This window comes from Brassica napus, chromosome C5 (assembly GCF_020379485.1).
Source record: "Brassica napus cultivar Da-Ae chromosome C5, Da-Ae, whole genome shotgun sequence".
Lineage (NCBI taxonomy): Eukaryota > Viridiplantae > Streptophyta > Magnoliopsida > Brassicales > Brassicaceae > Brassica > Brassica napus.
The window spans coordinates 12,421,850-12,440,003 of record NC_063448.1 but is presented as its reverse complement, the minus strand read 5'-3'; the positions used below and the strand labels follow the sequence as shown (position 1 = coordinate 12,440,003).

At 40.4% G+C, this 18,154-nt stretch overlaps 1 long non-coding RNA gene and 1 pseudogene across 1 annotated transcript; both read left to right on the top strand.

Moving 5' to 3' along the window:
- The first annotated feature begins 3,023 nt into the window (after nucleotides 1-3,023).
- On the top strand, nucleotides 3,024-10,472 carry LOC106421310 (annotated as a pseudogene).
- A 4,180-nt stretch (nucleotides 10,473-14,652) lies between these two features.
- LOC106411629 lies at nucleotides 14,653-15,703 on the top strand. Its single transcript, XR_001282410.3, has 2 exons — nucleotides 14,653-15,331; nucleotides 15,433-15,703. It is a non-coding gene; the product is annotated as an uncharacterized LOC106411629 (long non-coding RNA).
- Nucleotides 15,704-18,154: the final 2,451 nt, after the last annotated feature.

Below are 18,154 nucleotides of genomic sequence, written 5' to 3'. Positions count from 1 at the left end.
GTCATCAGCATCTATGCCGAGTGTCAATGGAGAGGATTCTTCAACAGCTAGGCCTATTGGCGTTAAGGCAGCAAAAGCCAACAAGGGTAAAATATCAGTGGGAGAAGAAGAGAAGATTCTGCAAGGGTTTCAACAAATGTGGGAGCTCAAGCAGAAGGACTTGCAAGAACAGACTCAGTTACTGAATATGAAGGATAATGTTAACAAGTCCAAACTGCTTGACAGTTTGCTTGCGAGAACAGAGCCACTTACTGAATTAGAAGTGGCTCTTAAGAACAAACTAATTACTGAAATGTTATCAATGTAATCCTTTAAGTTAAATGTTTTTATGTAAGATCTTTCTAGTCAATGTTATCAATGTTGCTGTGAAATTGATGTGTTATATATGTATTGTCTTATATAAGTTGATGTGTTACTAAATTGATGTGTTATATATGTATTGTCTTTTCTCATCCGTTTATGTTTTTTGGCTTTTCAGGGGAACAAGTCACACACATACAGAAATGGAGGCAAGAAAACCAATTGTTTGTGGCCTCTCAGCAGGAGGCATCATACCACCTCTCCCACGAGAAGATACAGACGATGATGTTGAGGATATCCCACCAACTGAAGCAGAAGTGGTGGAGATATCAGATGAAGAAGAAAAAGATATGGTGGAGTTATCAAGCGATGAATACAAGAGAAATATGGGCTACTTGATTAGGGTGGAGGAAGAAGAAGATGACATTGCACCTGAATTAAGAAGGATGGTGCAAAAGATGCATGAGGAAGAGAAGAAGCTGAGAGAGGAGAGGTTCAACGTGTTGAAGCCGGGAATCAAGCTAGAAGAAGGACAATCCTCTACGGGTGATGGTAAAAGGAGTCCGTGACCGTCTTTGTCTCACATGCATCTGCTTTTTTGTACTGAGTCCATGACTGTCTTTGTCTTTGTTTGTGCATTGTCTTTGTTTTACATGTCTATGCATTGTCTTTGTTTCTGCATTGTCTTTGTTTCACATGTCTTTGTTTCTTATGTCACATGGACTTGTAAGGACTTTTGTACTTTGTCTTTGCTCTCTTTGTAGTTCTCGTGACTGTCTTTGTTGTCTTTGTATGAAAGTAGATTTCAAGTAGTATAAAGCCTTCAAGCATCTCTCACTCTCTCGTTCACATATCACAACCAAACCAAGCAACAAAGCTTTGTTCTCTCTTTCTCTCGTTCCCGTGCAAACCAAGCAGCCTTCAAACTTATATTCCCTCTTCCCGTATTCTGACCAAACCAAATCACAAATCAACTCTTATATTCCCTCTTCTCGTATTCTTACCAAACGAAATCACAAACCCAAATCACATTCTCTCTTCTTACCAAACCAAGATCAAACCCAAATTACATTCCCTCTCCTAACCAAACCAAATCACAAACATGGTATCTTCTTCAGAAAACAATTATGAAGATTCACTTGATGATTACTTTGATCAATATTTTAATCAAGCCTTTGAGAATTTATCCATTCGTCATCAAGAAGAAGCTAGGAAACAAAGAAAAAAATGAGCTTATATCGAAAGACATCGTGAAGAAGGGCACATTCGTTTATGGAATGATTATTTCAGTGAAACTCCAACATATCCTGAAAATTTCTTCCGACGACGATTTAGAATGAACAAGCGATTGTTCATGCATATTGTTGATCGATTCTCCAATGAGGTTGAATTCTTTCAACAAACGCAAGATGCGCTCGGAAGGAATAGTCTCTCTCTACTTCAGAAGTGTACAGCAGCAATTCGTGTCTTGGCATATGGTACTGCGGCTGATGCTATTAATGAATACCTCCGACTCGGTGAAACTACTACTCGGTCATGTGTGGAACATTTTGTGGAAGGCATAATATATTTATTCGGTGAGGAGTACCTAAGAAGACCAACACCGACTGATCTTAACGTCTACTTGATATTGGTGAGGCTCGTGGATTTTCCGGGATGATAGGAAGCATCGATTGTATGCATTGAGAGTGGAAGAATTGTCCCACCGCTTGGAAAGGGCAATATTCACGTGGCTCGGGAAAACCAACAATCGTTTTGGAGGCGATTGCTTCGAATGATCTATGGATATGTCATGCGTTTTTGGGACCTCCAGGTACCTTAAATGATATCAATGTGCTTGATTGTTCACCTGTTTTTGATGACAAAATTAATGGTCAAGCTCCGCAAGTCACCTTCTATGTCAATGAAGGAGAGTATCACATGGCTTACTATCTCACCGACGGTATTTATCCGAAATGGGCTACTTTTATTCAAACAATTTCACTACCACAAGACCCGAAATCGGTTTTATTTGCTAAACAACAAGAAGCTGTCCGAAAAGATGTCGAGCGTGCTTTTGGAGTCTTGCAAGCTCGCTTTGCCATTGTTAAAAACACGACACTTTTTTGGGATAAAGTCAAAATTGGGAAGATTATGAGAGCATGTATCATACTCCATAACATGATAGTAGAAGACGAACGAGATGGATACACTCAATATAATCTTTCAGAGTTGCAACAAGAAGAAGGCACCGGAAGTTCATATGTCGATCTCGATTTTGATAGGGAAATGCCTACAAATATCGCCAATATGATGCATGCTTGAACTACAATTCATAATAACCCAATGCATGAACAACTGAAAGTTGATTTGGTTGAACATATGTGGACTAAATTCGGACACTGATGAAGACAACTGAGTTCAGATGTTTCTTTCAAATTATTGTCGTTTATTTTACTTATTTTGTTTTAATGTTTTGTTTTAAATTAATGTTAAAAATGTTTTATTTTAATATGTTTTATTTAATAAATAAAATTAATCTTTAAAATATTTAAGTTTAATAAATTTTTTTCTTAAGAACCCCAAATTAAGAACTTACCATTGAAACTAAAAAAATATGTTGTCTCTTAAGTACAAACTCTTAACTATCATTAATTACTAAAAAATCATTAAGAGCTCAAATTTGGCTCTTGGGGTTAATGATGCTCTAAGAACCGTTTCTTAACCAAAAAGTGTAAATAAAAAAAAAAATGTCAAATCATGAGTTAAGGCTAAGAGACCGGGTTAATGATGCTTTTATGCGCTCAGGTGATAAAAAGCGACGACTCCAAACTCAAACTGCAGTTAATTGCGGGACCCACGTGTAAACATGCAAAGGCCAATCAATCCTCTTTTGCATTTATTTCGCTTTTTATTGTTGCGGAAATGAAAATCTCTGTTCTGCTCCTCCCTTCGTCGGTTCCTCCTAAGTTAAACTCATCACAGCTGATTATTTTCTCTATGTAAGTTTTTGGATCTCCTTCTCATTTTCATTTACAAAGTTGCTTTTTAGTTTCTGAAAATCTATGGTTTTGAAATTTGCGGAATTTCCAATTTCACATGTGGTTTAGAGTTTAGTTATGTGGGCAATTTTTTAGAGAGACTCTCAATTTATCTGTTTCATATATATATATATATATATTTGCATGTCCGTATGCTTCCCGTATGTGTCTTTGTGCAATGCAGGTTCATTTTATATATAGTCAGTCAATAATTACTCATCTTGGTGCGTTTCTAAAACGAGCCAGAGGGAAACATGAGTCCGTGCAAAAGAAAGAATGAGGAGGAAGCAGTTGCTGCTGTTTGTCTGATCAGTAAAGCCCCAGAAGGAATCTCATTGGACATACCACAAAGAAAGGAGAAGGATGAGCAGGAGTGTTCAAGAGAAGAAACGTCCACTGGACTTGTCTCTTACCAAGACTGTAACTCATATGCAGAGCCTCCAGACACATGCAAGAGAAAGAAATATGATGAAGAAGAAACCGATGCTGCTCATGCTTCTTGCGGAATCATCATCAGTAAAACCCCAGAAAGATCTCGGGAGATCTTAAAAGAAAAGACGGTTCAAGGACTCATCAGCGGCTTCTCTTATGGAAAGAGACAGAACAGATGAATCCACCAGTCTGTCACTTGTATGCGTTCCTCCAGGAATGAAGGAATGTGATGCAGAACCGGTGGTTACAACCACCGGAACCGCAAGTAAAGTAACTTTAGGACCATCCATTGGTGTTGTCGACATTGGTGTCAATAAATCTGCTTACTTCTTGCAGGTTGCTTTGCCCGGTGTCTGCAAAGACTCCGGTACTATTTTCATCCCTTGCGACCCATCTACCTTCTTCCATATGTCTCATCTGGTCTAAGTGGTGAACACATCAACTGGTTTGGTGTTTTTGCGCAGGTGAGTTCAGCTGTGAGATTGAGTCAGATGGAAAGGTTATACTGGAGGGATCAACTACGAAAGGATGCAAAACGATCAAAAGGCATTCTCGGGTTTTCAAGATGAATATCCGGAAGCTGTGTCCGCCTGGACCGTTCAGGCTGTCCTTTAGCCTCCCAGGACCAGTTGATCCGCGGCTATTCTCTCCTAACTTCCGATCAGATGGTATCTTTGAAGCTGGCGTCATCAGACAGGAAAACTTTATCTAGAACAAAAGGTCCCTTCAAGCCCGGAACGCATTAGATCTCTAATGTGGCTATAGAAGCTAGGCACGCCCCACTAAAATATCTTGTATGGATGGACATATCTCTCACTCTTTTGGAGATAACGCGTGATATATATGCTTGATCACTTGAGTTTTCACCCAAATAATCTAATTGCAAGCGTAAATCGATGGCTATACGGGAGTAAAAGGTGCGCGTTTGAGATGCACGTGTTTTTGAAATTTCTCCCCGGCCCATTTCCCCAGATCTAGTTCGATCTCCACCGCTCTCCACCTTAGCTCCTCCGTCCTGTAGCTCTGAGTCTCCGACAACCACCGCATCCACTTTACGGCGTGAAGATTTTTGGGTCAATCGATTTCCCCTTTTATGGTGGTTCTTTGTACGGTGTAAAAATGGGATCTGGAAAAAAACTCATGGCAGATCTGGGAGCTTTGTTCGACGAAAACTTCATAAACTAAAACCTACCAGCTTCTTTACCTCGTCGCTGAGGACCGGTGGACAATACCCTCCCTCGTAATTGAAAGCTACCACAATCAGTATCTACTGACCACCTCGTCGTTACCTCGCAGTGAGGACTCAACCCAGCTAACTGGAGCGTGCAATCTACATCAACATGTCAAACCGGTATTCAAGATCCGAAAAAGGAAAATGGGTGCCTGAAGCATCTAGAACCCCAACACGGAAACTCTCTTCGCAAGGTAGAAGAGCCCTTGTCCTACTCCCATCAAGTGACAACTCGGAACTCATTGAAGACAACAAGCTCACTCTCTTAGGTCGGGTCACCAAGCCATCGATCCAAAAACCTCAGTGGGTCCTGGACTGGCTAATCCAATTCTGGAACCTCGAAACCGCTGTCACAGGAAGAACTCTAGGACCAGACTTGTTCCAAGTCAAATTTGAGACGGAGGATGCCTTATTATCTGTAATGAGGCGAGCACCTTTCCACTACAAAAGATGGATGATCATTCTACAACGATGGAAACCAATCGTATCAAAATCTTTCCCCAGGCATACTCCATTCTTGATTAATATTCACGGCTTGCCCATACACTTCTGGACCTTCAAGGTTCTAGAAACTATTGGAGAAGAGCTTGGTATCCACATTGATGAGGACATTCCCCAAGGCAGAGTTCGTGTGGATATTGATTGTCTCAAAAATCTGGAGATGCAGCTACCGGTCCAACTTCAATCTGGTGAAGTCTTCAATGTGGACTTGGAGTACGAAAATCTGCAGAAACACTGTTTCTACTGCTACTCTCTCTTCCATGAGGAGGATGATGGCCCTACTAAACCAGTCTCGACAAGAACATCTACCCACGCGTTGGGAATAAGTCAGCAGAATACACTGAGGAGCATAGAGGAGCACCGAAGACGTCAGGACCACCGACGAGCTCCGTCGAGCCAAATGAGGAACTCGGGTTCCCATTCTAGGGATGATCATGCGGTATCTCAAAGATCAACTACCTCTTGACCAAGTTATCCGGAAAGGAGACCTTACCATGACTATGCGCTACACCAATCATCTTATGATTCAAGACCTGTAGGGAGAGCTCATGACAGGAGACCTACATTTGAGAGAAGAGAGCTCAGAGACCGTTCCTCCACCCATTCTTCGAGAGATTACCACCTTCATGGGGATCGTCCTCAGTATTCTCAGTCCTCAAGGACCCCTCCCCCGAATCCAGTCAGGGAGCCTATGGAACTACTGGTTATTCCGAAACATGGTGAGATTAACAGCCACTCCTCAGAGCGACGATCAACACTTGAGAGAATTGAGCGTCCCCAACAGGAACCCCAGAGGTCTGGAGGCCTCTCAAGCTCATTGATAGCACGGCTGCAAGATGTTGAGGTCAACTATGAGCAAGGAGACCTCCGCAATAAGCTTAATGAAGGAAGTTCTGGTAGCAAATAGACCCAGTCACCGGCTGGGGACCTCCCTGTGTCTGGTCAGAGAGTCCTTGCTGCACTGCGAATTGGTTCTCCTGTAGGCACTAAAACCAAAACTCCTCAAGCATCCTCAAGTAAAAAGAAAGCTGCAAGCAAAGCACCGACAAAGAGAGGAACCACTGCTAATCCAGCAGCTCAAGGAAAGAAAACAACTAGAGCAAAAGTGAATAGAAGTCCTCTCCAAAGTACGCGCCTCTCGAAACAGATGACAACTCGCTCCACTAACCCGCCTCGCAAGAAATTATTTGTGGAAAGGAGTGGGAATGCAGACTTACCTGACTCTCAGGCGCAAGACCCCCCCAACAATGGTGCATGTCCCAGCAACAAGGAAGCGAAGGGCGGATTTTCGGCCTCCGCAAAACCCGATTCCTTAGCTCTTGTCTGCTGGAACTGTCAAGGTTTGGGAGGTGACTTGACAGTTCCAAGAATCCGGGAAATAAAAAAGACCTTAAACCCGAATATACTCTTTCTTATGGAGACCACAAATCAAGATGAGTTTGTGCTTTCTGAGCTCCAGAGTCTCCGCTATGATCACCACCTCACAGTCCCACCAATAGGCCTCAGCGGAGGCTTGGCACTCTTCTGGAAAGCAGACATTGACATTAGTATACTCGAAGCGACTCCACACTTCATTGACACTAAACTGAAGGTAAAGAATACTGAGTTTCATGTCACTTTTATATATGGGATGCCTCAACAGGAAAATAGAGCTGCGTTTTGGGAATCCATTTTCCAACTTGGGCGAGACAGAGACACTGCCTGGCTTCTTTCAGGGGACTTTAATGATATCTTAGATAATGTGGAGAAGGTAGGGGGACAAGAGAGATGTGAGGGTTCTTCTATACCCTTCAGAAGCTTTGTGTCGGAAAATGGCCTGTGGGATGTGAAGCATGTAGGCAACCCCCTTTCGTGGAGGGGCCAACGATGTACACACTTCATCCGAGCCAGGCTGGACCGTGTATTAGCAAACTGTGCTTGGTTTGATACGTTCCCTCCTGGCCGCTGTGATTACCTCTGTTTTGAGGGATCTGACCATAGACCTCTGGTAACCTACTTGGATACATCCAAGCCTAAGAGGAGGCGCTTGTTCAGGTACGACCGAAGCATCAAGGATATGCCAGAGGCACGCAAAGTGATAGAAGATGCATGGCAAAAAGATGTATCTGAATAGGTGGAATCTAAGATCAAGCGTTGCCGTGAGGAACTAATCAAATGGTTTAAAACCAAGAAGGAGAATAATGCAAAAGCTATTATTGATCTCCAGGCTAGATTGGAGGAGCATCTTTCCTGTGGAGATCCATCTCCGGAGATCATCAGGGAGCTCTCCCTAGCCCTCAGCAAAGCATACAAAGAGGAGGAATTGTATTGGCGTCAAAGAAGAAGGGTGCAGTGGCTACAAGGAGGAGACAGGAACATCGCCTACTTCCATGATGTAACGAAAGGAAGGACATCCTATAATTGCCTAACCACTATTGAAGATGAAGCTGGCATACCTTTTCATGAGGAGGCAGAGATTGGTAAAGTATTTGCAGACTACTATACCAAACTCTTTACATCTAATGGCGCTGGTGGAATGGAGGCTGTTGAAGAAGCCATCTCAAGGCGTATTTCCCCGGAGACCAATCAAACACTCACTGTGATCCCAACAGATACGGAGATTCTCTGCGCAGTGAAACACATCAACACGGATAAGGCGCCAGGACCAGACGGTTTCTCGGCGGGGTTCTATCACTCTTTTTGGGAAGTGATAGGGGAGGACATCTGTAGGGAGGTGCGCGCGGGACTTTTTCCTGACTGGAAAAATGGATAAAACAATCAATGAAACGCATATCTGTCTACTACCTAAGGTCCCTGGCGCGAAGAGCCCCTCAGAGTTCCGTCCCATAGCGCTCTGCAACGTGCGCTATAAGATCATAGCAAAGATACTAACCCTCCGTCTCCAGAATTTCCTTGATCACATCGTGTCCAAGCAACAATCAGCATTTGTCCCGGGGCGTGCTATTACAGACAACATCCTTATCAGTCACGAGAACCTTCACTATCTAAAGGTTTCCGAAGCCACTAAGAGATGCTCCATGGTGATCAAAACCGACATGAGCAAAGCGTACGATAGAATTGAATGGGCTTTCCTAGCCAAAGTCCTCAACCAGCTAGGCTTTGACTCGGTGTGGGTGAATTGGGTGATGGAATGTGTCTCCACCGTCTCGTATGCATACCTCATAAATTGTGCGCCATTTGGTAAAGTCCAACCGAACAGAGGGCTACGGCAAGGGGACCCGCTATCCCCGTACCTGTTCATTTTGTGTGCTGAGGTACTCACGGGACTGTGCCTAATGGAACAACAAAATGGAAGACTTAAGCGACTACAAGTGGCTCGAAGAAGCCCATTCATCAACCATTTATTGTTTGATGATGACACAGTCTTCTTCAGTGGTACCAATGTGAAGAGTTGTACCTCTCTAATGAGGATTCTAAAGAGATATGAGAACTGCTCAGGGCAGTGTATAAACCTGAACAAGTCAACAATATCCTTCTCCTCGAAAACGCCGGATTCGATCATGAGTAGAGTTAAAACCTCTATTGGTATAGAGAAGGAATGTGGCATGGGCAAATACCTAGGGTTACCTGAGAATTTTGGACGCAAGAAGGGAGATGTTTTTACAGGACTAGTGGACAAGATACGCCAACGCTCCCAAGCATGGCCGACGAAGTTCCTATCTCGTACAGGAAAGCATGTGATGCTGTAGACAGTTCTATCAACATTCCCCAACTTCTCCATGCAAAGCTTCAAAATCCCTAAGTCAGTCTATAAGCGCATCCAATCGATCCTAACACAATTTTGGTGGGATAGTGCACCTGAAAAAAGAAGATGGTGTGGGTTTCTTGGGATCGAATGGCAACGCCAAAATGTGTGGGGGGGTTTAGGCTTTAAGGATATTGAAACGTTCAATGATGCCCTCCTAGCTAAATTGGGATGGTGCATCATGAACAATCTCGAGGCTTTGCTGTCCTAAGTGCTGAAAGGAAAGTATTTCTCAGAATGCTTCCTTATGGAGAGCACCCCTAAACAGGCTGCGTCACATGGTTGGACGGAGATAGTGGCAGGGAAAGAAGTTCTTGAGAAGGGTTTGGGATGCTTGGTGGGAGATGGAGCTAGTATCAATGTATGGTCCAGCCCTTGGCTTTCCACCTCAAAACCGATGACGCCCATTGGACCTCCAACAAGGACAAACCAGCACCTTAAAGTCCAAGACTTGCTACTACTGGACTCGAATGAATGGAACTTACCTCTGGTGCGGTTCCATTTACCTCAGTATGAGGAAGTTATCAGACAGCTAATCCCCAGTTCCCAAAAAACACCTGATTAATTGGTGTGGTTAGGAGAGAGCAAAGGTAACTATACCACCAAGTCTGGTTATAGGATGTCCAATCTAATAGAACATCGACAGAACCTGCTTGGTTTTGATTGGATCAAACATGTCTGGAAACTAGACGCCTCAGGAAAGATCCAACATTTCATTTGGAGAGCTCTGAACAGCGCCCTACCTGTCACGGAGCTTCTGATCAGACGTGGAATGGAAGTTGCTCATGCGTGTAAGGTTTGTGGGGGGTGCTGGAAGCTGTCGAACATGTTCTCATGCACTATCCCTTTGTTCAAAGAACATGGGAGCTAGCTCCTATCTTCCTCCCTGGCTCCCAAGCTCAGGCTTTCCCTTTGGGCTCACTACAACAAATGTTGACTCTTATCCCCAAGGTCCTAAATCTCCCGCCGTCAGGTCTGTGTTGTTCTCCCCTGTCCCCTTGGATCATTTGGAACCTTTGGACAGCAAGGAACAAGAGACTGTTTGAGGATAAGCTGTACACAGTGGAGGAGACCCTTTCAAAAGCAGTTCGAGATGCTAAAGAATGGGAATCTGCTAAAACAAAACCAGAAACATATGAGCTCCCTTCGCGGATCAGTGTAGAAAAGATTGTGACTGATGTTCCGACATGTTCGGTGGATGGGGCTTGGAATGCAGAGTCTAAATGTACTGGTTTTGGTTGGTTTATACAGGATAAGAAGACCCATTTGGAGATCCAAGGCGCTGATTCGCGCAGCTTCGTCGGATCAGCACTAACAGCGGAGGCTCTAGCCATCCGGAAGGCGATGCAGGAAGCATCAAAAGAGGGGATTTCATGTCTCCAGATTCTATCGGACTCAAGCATCCTCATCTCTGCCCTGCGATCAGGGTTGGTGTTGAACGAGATAGCGGGACTTCTATGCGATATTGGTCACCTCATTCCTCTCTTCACATCTCTATCTTTTGTTTTAATTCCGCGCACAGCAAACTTTGTAGCTGATGATAACCTTGCAAAAACTGCTCTTGCTTCCCTTATGTTGCAAAACAATGTGTAAGCTTTTAATGGTTTGAATGAAAAAGCTGTTGACAAAAAAAAAAAATCTAATTGTAAGCGTAGAGTAAAGTACCGTGGTAATGGAGGATCGAATCAAAAAGAACTTTTAATCACACTTAGGGAAATTTGATAAGTTATTAAATAAGCCCTATAAAGAGATTCAGTTAGGGCTATAAAAGAAATTAAGGAATTCATTTTATTAATGATAATCAGATAAATTAACAAGGGATCAAGATTAAGAATCATCTTGAACTCTTGAAATCACAAATATAGAATCAACTTATTCTATAATACTCTATGTTCAATATATAATCCTAAATACTAACTACCATTCTGATTCCAACATGTATTTAAATCATGTTTAAATATGTTTAGCAGACACTGTCGATGTCTTAAACAACATACAATCACAAATATGTGAATAATCCAAATCCAGCACTAAGAATAGTGATAGACTGAGAACCGAATGATAAAATCTCTAATCCATAAACCTAACTAAAGAACTACTCATTCATGATATAACTAAACAATAACAAGATGAATCTGAAGACAACTTTTTCTTGAAACTACAAGGTTCGGAGCCGGAACCCGTAACCTAAAACCACAATATGTAATATTGGTTTCGTCCAAACGATCACTCAAACCGGATAACTCTTGACACAATTTTAAACTCTAAAATCTTGTCTAATTGTGTCTTTAACCATGAAACAAACATGCACTATATAGAACCACTGAAGAAAACCAAAAAAACTCCAAAAAATCGAAACAAATAATAAACAAATCAATTTCGATTAAAACCCAAAGCAAAAGCTCAAAGTAACACAACACATTACTGCTAACCATCGGTCTACGTAGTTTTGTTTCAGTTTTGTTTCCACGAGGTTTTCATGTTAAGACTGTCTGCATGTTGTTTATATAAGAGATAATATGTAATTAAGGTTATAAGTGTCATTAGCTCTAACCTAAGCTCTCTGTAATAGCTATATATATTGTAACATCTGCATCTAATAATACTCATTCAGCCTACATTCATATATGGTATCAGAGCTAATAACGATACCTAAAACCTAAACCTAGCCGTCAACTTCATCTTCTTCATCTCCTCCCCTTTTCTCTTCTTCTTCAACCCTCTACCCTCTTCATCATGTCTTCGCAAACCGTTGAGACCATCAATGTCTCTGACAACTCGACAGTGCTTCATGTTAACATGAACAATGTCACTAAACTCACGGCTACAAGCTTCATTATGTGGAGTCGCCAAGTCCACTCTCTCCTCGATGGCTATGCCCTTGCCGGCTACGTTAATGGATCTACCGAAATCCCACCAACCACCGTGACAGAAGATAGTGTTGTCAGCACCAATGACACTTACGTTAAGTGGAAGCGCCAAGATCAGCTGATCTACAGCGCATTGCTTGGAGCCATCTCCCCCTCCGTTCAATCTCTCTTGTCTGCTACGACTACAACAGCTGAGATATGGAGTACTCTCTCCTCTGTTTACACGAAAGCAAGTCGCGGACACATACTGCAGTTGCGCCATCAACTCAAACAATGGACTAAGGGATCCAAGTCCATCGATCATTACCTTCAAGGCCTCACGAGCAACTTTGACCAACTTGCCTTGCTAGGCAAGCCACTTGATCAAGAAGACATGATCGAGTACGTGATTGCTGGACTACCGGAAGAGTACAAAACAGTCACTGATCAGATCGAAGGAAGAGACACGACCCCACCTCTGATGGAAGTTCATGAGAAACTGATCAATCATGAGCTCACACTACAAGAAAACTTGTTTATAGCCACGAGTAAGCCACAAATATTTTGCGGCGAGAAAAATTAAGCCACAGAATATCTATAAAATAGCCACAACAAATTTTTGCGACTATTTTGTAACTTCTTGTCGCTATTTAGCTACAAAATTTGATTTGTAGCTATTAGAAGACCCAAAGCCACAATTTGCTACAATATAAATTGTGGAAGTAGATTTCCACAATTTTCCACGGTATAATTCATAGCTAATATAGCCACAACTATGGCCGTAGCTATCCGGAGAAATACAATTATAAAATATTTAAACTAACTACAAAATTAAAAAAAGAAACAGTTACGAACTTAGTTATGGTTATTTGTGGCCACTTAAAAACATGGCTGCAAAATATTTTGTGGCTATCCGTAACAAAGAGTGTAACATGTAGATGCACATATCATTCCTAAATATATATATATATATATATATATATATATATATATATATATATATATATATATAAGTGATGCCATTTTTTATGAAATGTTAAAATCCTTTTTTCAAATATAATATTAAAATCGAATCAATTTTCATAATATCGAGACACTACATATGTATTGTACATTACTATGTTGTTTGGTTACATTATCTATTCATTATGTTATTTAGTTTTAGATAAACTATCTGGTCTCAATTTTTTTAGTGTATAGGCGGATCAAATTTTGAATTCACTTATTTAGATCGGATTTTTTTTTAAAAGGAAAACAAGAGGCATGAAAAATATTAATTTATAGATTGCCAACGTTATAACTATTGTAATAGATGTTCTTAATAAAAAAAGAGAAGTTTGAATAGTAACTTTATAACACAGTGTATATGTTTGACAATATTGAGTAGTAGTCACAAAAAGTCGCTAATTGACGACTATTTTCCGACTATATATGCCAAGCACATTAAATAGTTGCAAATCGGTCGCTAATTAGCCTCCATAACTCAAATTCTAAAACTTAAAATATAAATTTTTAATATTTTAAAACTTAAAATATAAAATTTTATCATCAAATCTTGAATTTAACCTCAAATCTTAAATTTAAACCTAAACATTAATCATTTTTAATAATCAATCTCAAATGTTAAATATATAACTCAAATACTAAACACCAAACCCTACATATACTCCAAGTCACAAATCTAAAATTTCAAATTTAAATTCAAATCCAATTTCTTATAATTACTATCACTTAACCTTAATCATCTCTTTTTTCTCTAACATTGATTCCATATTTCCTCAATTTCTTATCATAAGCTATAAATTCAACATTTAAAACAATCTGATAAAACTAATTATAAACTAAATTTGTTAAAATAATCTAATAATTAAAAAAATTAGAACAACAAAAAGGGAAAAAAAGAGAAAAAAAAAACAATTTTTAGTAGAAGTAAGTCACAAGTGCACAGTCAAAGAAAACAAAACAAAAAGCTTAATCCAAGTCATGAGCTCTCATTGGCTGATATTTGGGAGGTGAGGATAAGATTTATCTTGTTTTGACCATTGATAACCGTAAATCTAAGGGTCAAGAGTGATCTTTTTGTATCTCTTTCTCTTCCTACCCACGTGCCTATCTCATTCTTCCTCTTTTGTCTCATTCTCTTTTTGTGTTGGCTCAAAATTTAATTATTTTCAGAATTTAACTTCAAATCAAAAATCAAAACCCCAAATCAAACCCTAAATTCTAAACCTAAACCCCAAACCCCAAATCATAAATCTAAACATCAAATCTTATATTTTAAAACGTAAAATATATCTTAAACATAAATCACAATCTAATCTTTTCAAACTTTAATTTATTCTTAAATCTTGTCCTTGACCCCAAACCCTTTTTACTCTAAACATTATACCCCAAATCATATACTTCACATACACCAAACTTTAAATTAAACTCTACACACAAATTTGAAACTCTAATCTTTATATACTATAACTCTATAAGTTATAGTTTCCAAATATATATCTCTTTAAATACTAATTTCAAATATTAAATCTAAATCCTAAACTTCAAAATTTAGAAAAAGTTCAAATATACTATTCCAAACTACAATATAGGATATACTTCTCAGTTTTTTTCCAAATATACTATTTAAACTTTAAATTTAACCCTCAAGCCCTATATCATAAGTGCATACACTTTAAATCTTATATCATACACATTAGCTCTTAAAATACCAATCAAGTAAATTAAACAATAAATCATAAAATTAAAACACAGCCATTAGTTAGGAAATCCAATAATTTCTCTAAACTAATAATTTAACTGAAGCTAAATTAATGAATTATATAATGAAAACTAAATTCAAAAGGTAAGATGTAAAAGAAGAATGTTAAAAAAAAAGATGCAAAAGAAGAAGAAGCGTGTTGAACAAAAACAAAACAAAAAGAAAGAAGAAGCGCAAGTCATTAAAAATAAACTAAATTCTGATTGGTTGAAAAACAAAACCATGGATCACTCTCAAATCAATATCAACCATTGATTTTAGATGATCTAAGGACCACAACTGATTTACTTTTCTTCTGTCTCTTTCGTTTCTTTTCTCTCCTTTAAGAAACACACTTCTCTCTCATCTTCTCCTCAATTACAAGAACAACAACAACAAAATCTAAACATCTTTCCCTCTTTCTCATTTATCTCCTTCAACTTTGTCTCGGTCTCAATCGGCAGATTTTTCAAGCCAGCACAATCCATTGCTTATCAATCTCTGAAAATTGTTACCCAATCTAACTATTTTGTTCATCAATTGACATTTCTCTGTTTTTGGTTTCAGTTATCATCACTTATGATTTCTTATTCTTTATCCTCCATGAATAGTAAACTTGGAAGGAGGAAGATGTTGACGAATTCCATGGCTTGAGGAAGACGACGATAAGGACGGCGAAGCTGATGGTTGGAGGAAGACGACGATAACGAAGCTCGCGGCTGGAGAAAGAAGACGAGGACAAAACTCATGGCTGTAGGGATTCATAAGAAAATGAGCTCCGATGAAGAGCAGTGACGAAAATCATAAGCAGAGGAGGAGCCGTGGGGTGGCTCGCCGAAGAAGAAGTTCCGGTAGCAACTGCATAATATATATTTGTATATTTGTTTTTAATATACCTGTAAATATTTCTTTAGCTTAAAATTGTAATGATATTTTGAATGATTTAGTTAATTATTGTGTTTAAAAAAAAATTGGTTCCATAAAAATTAATATAATACAATTTAAAATTAAATAATAGAAAAATGATAAATATTTTTTTAAAAAATTATGAAACTATAGCTATAAATTTAATTGTGGCTATTTGCATCATGACATCTACAATTAAGTCTGTGGCTATTTATAGAAATAATAGTAACAACTTATTTTGTGACAATGTTGTGGCTAGCGGAGCTACAAATCGGTTGTGGCTATTTGTCTCACATTCCACAATTATGAATGTGGCTAGCAGTAGAAAATTTGCTATGGTTAATATTGTGGCTTTTTGTGGCAAAATAGGCGCAAATATCGTTCGTGGCCGAGTAGCGGATACACATCTACAAATAGCCACATTTTTCTAATAACAAGTCCATAGTCAACGAATTGTTTTTGTAGCTATCCGCAGCTAACGGTGAAATAGCCACAAAAATTAACCGATAGCTACAAAAAAAGTAGTGGCTATTCTCTACTTTTCTTGTAGTGTCAAACTCGCGACCAAACCGGAGGCGCCTCCGTCTCTTCTGGTGACTGCTAATGCGGCTCAGTTCCGTGGTAACAATAACCACAACAACATGAACCATGGTCGATCCAACAACCGCACCAAGAACAACAACTGGAATCGCCAAAACCGCAACCAGAATCAGCAATACACGCCGCGCCCCTACCTTGGGAGGTGCCAGATATGTGGAGTTCATGGCCACAGTGCTCGCACTTGCTCTCAGCTTCAACTCCAACGGACTTTCGGCAACTCCAATCAGTCATCGGTCTCCTCCTTTGCACCGTGGCAGCCGCGAGCTAACATGGCTTCTTCTCAGATGTACAATGCCAACAACTGGCTTCTTGACAGTGGCGCGACGCACCACCTCACGTCTGACCTCAACAATCTAGCGCTTCATCAGCTCTACACAGGCGGTGAGGAAGTCATGATCGCGGATGGTACTGGTATGCAGATATCTCATACGGGTTCTGCTTTGCTCCCCACTCCATCTCGTACTCTTGCTTTACGTGATGTTCTTTGTGTGCCTAATGTTCACAAGAACCTTATTTCTGTTTATAGAATGTGCAACACTAATAAAGTTTCTGTCGAATTCTTCTCTGCACACTTTCATGTGAAGGATCTCAGCACGGGGGTCCAGTTGCTCCAAGGCAGAACTAGGAACGAGCTGTATGAGTGGCCAGTCAGTACCGCGTCTCCGTCGTCTTTCTACACGGCTCCAATGTCAAAGACAGAACTCAGTTCGTGGCACTCGTGTCTTGGTCACCCAGCTTTACCAGTTTTAAAAGCAGTTGTCTCTAAGTTATTTTTGCCCATTTCATTGTCTTCTCAAAAATATTTGTCTTGTTCGGACTGTTCTATCAATAAAAGCCATAAGCTCCCGTTTTATTCAAACACGATTGTCTCACACCACCCTCTTGAGTATCTTTACACAGACGTCTGGTCCTATCCAGTCATATCAGTCGATGGATACAAGTACCACTTGGTCATTGTTGATCTGTTTACGCGATATACATGGCTATACCCGCTAAAGCTCAAGTCACAAGTACGAGACACCTTCAACGTGTTCAAGCAATTGGTTGAGAACAAGTTCAAAACTAAGATTGGGACACTTTATTCAGACAATGGGGGTGAGTTCATGGTCATGCGACAGTTCCTGGCTGAGAACGGGATCACACATCTCACGACGCCACCGCATACGCCCGAGCATAATGGAATTTCTGAACGCAAACATAGGCACATTGTAGAGACTGGCCTCACCATGCTTGGTCAAGCCTCCATGCCTTCCTCCAAGGAACACTCGATGATGAAGTATATGTAGCCCAGCCGCCTGGTTTCATTGATCAGGATCTCCCCCACCACGTCTGCCGCCTGCGCAAGGCCTTATATGGCCTCAAGCAGGCTCCGAGAGCTTGGTATCAGGAACTGCGTGCTTTCCTTGTCACCCAAGGTTTTCAAAATTCTCTTGATGATGCGTCACTATTTATCTATCGACATGGTACTGATGTTTTGTATGTTCTCGTCTATGTCGACGATATGCTCATCACTGGAAACAACAACACTCTTCTCCGACGTTTTCTCACCGCCATTGCTTCACGATTCTCGTTGAAAGACTTGAGGGATATGAGTTATTTTCTCGGTGTCGAGGCAACAAGGAACTCCCGTGGGTTTCATCTGATGCAGAAGAAGTATGTGATTGATCTTCTCAAGCGCACAAACATGCTTGATGCTCATCCTGTCTCGTCTCCAATGACTCCTACACTGAAGCTGTCTCTTAAGTCAGGCACTCCTCTGATCAATCCAAGTGAGTATAGAATGGTTCTTTGCAGTCTCCAATACCTTGCCTTCACGCGACCAGACAT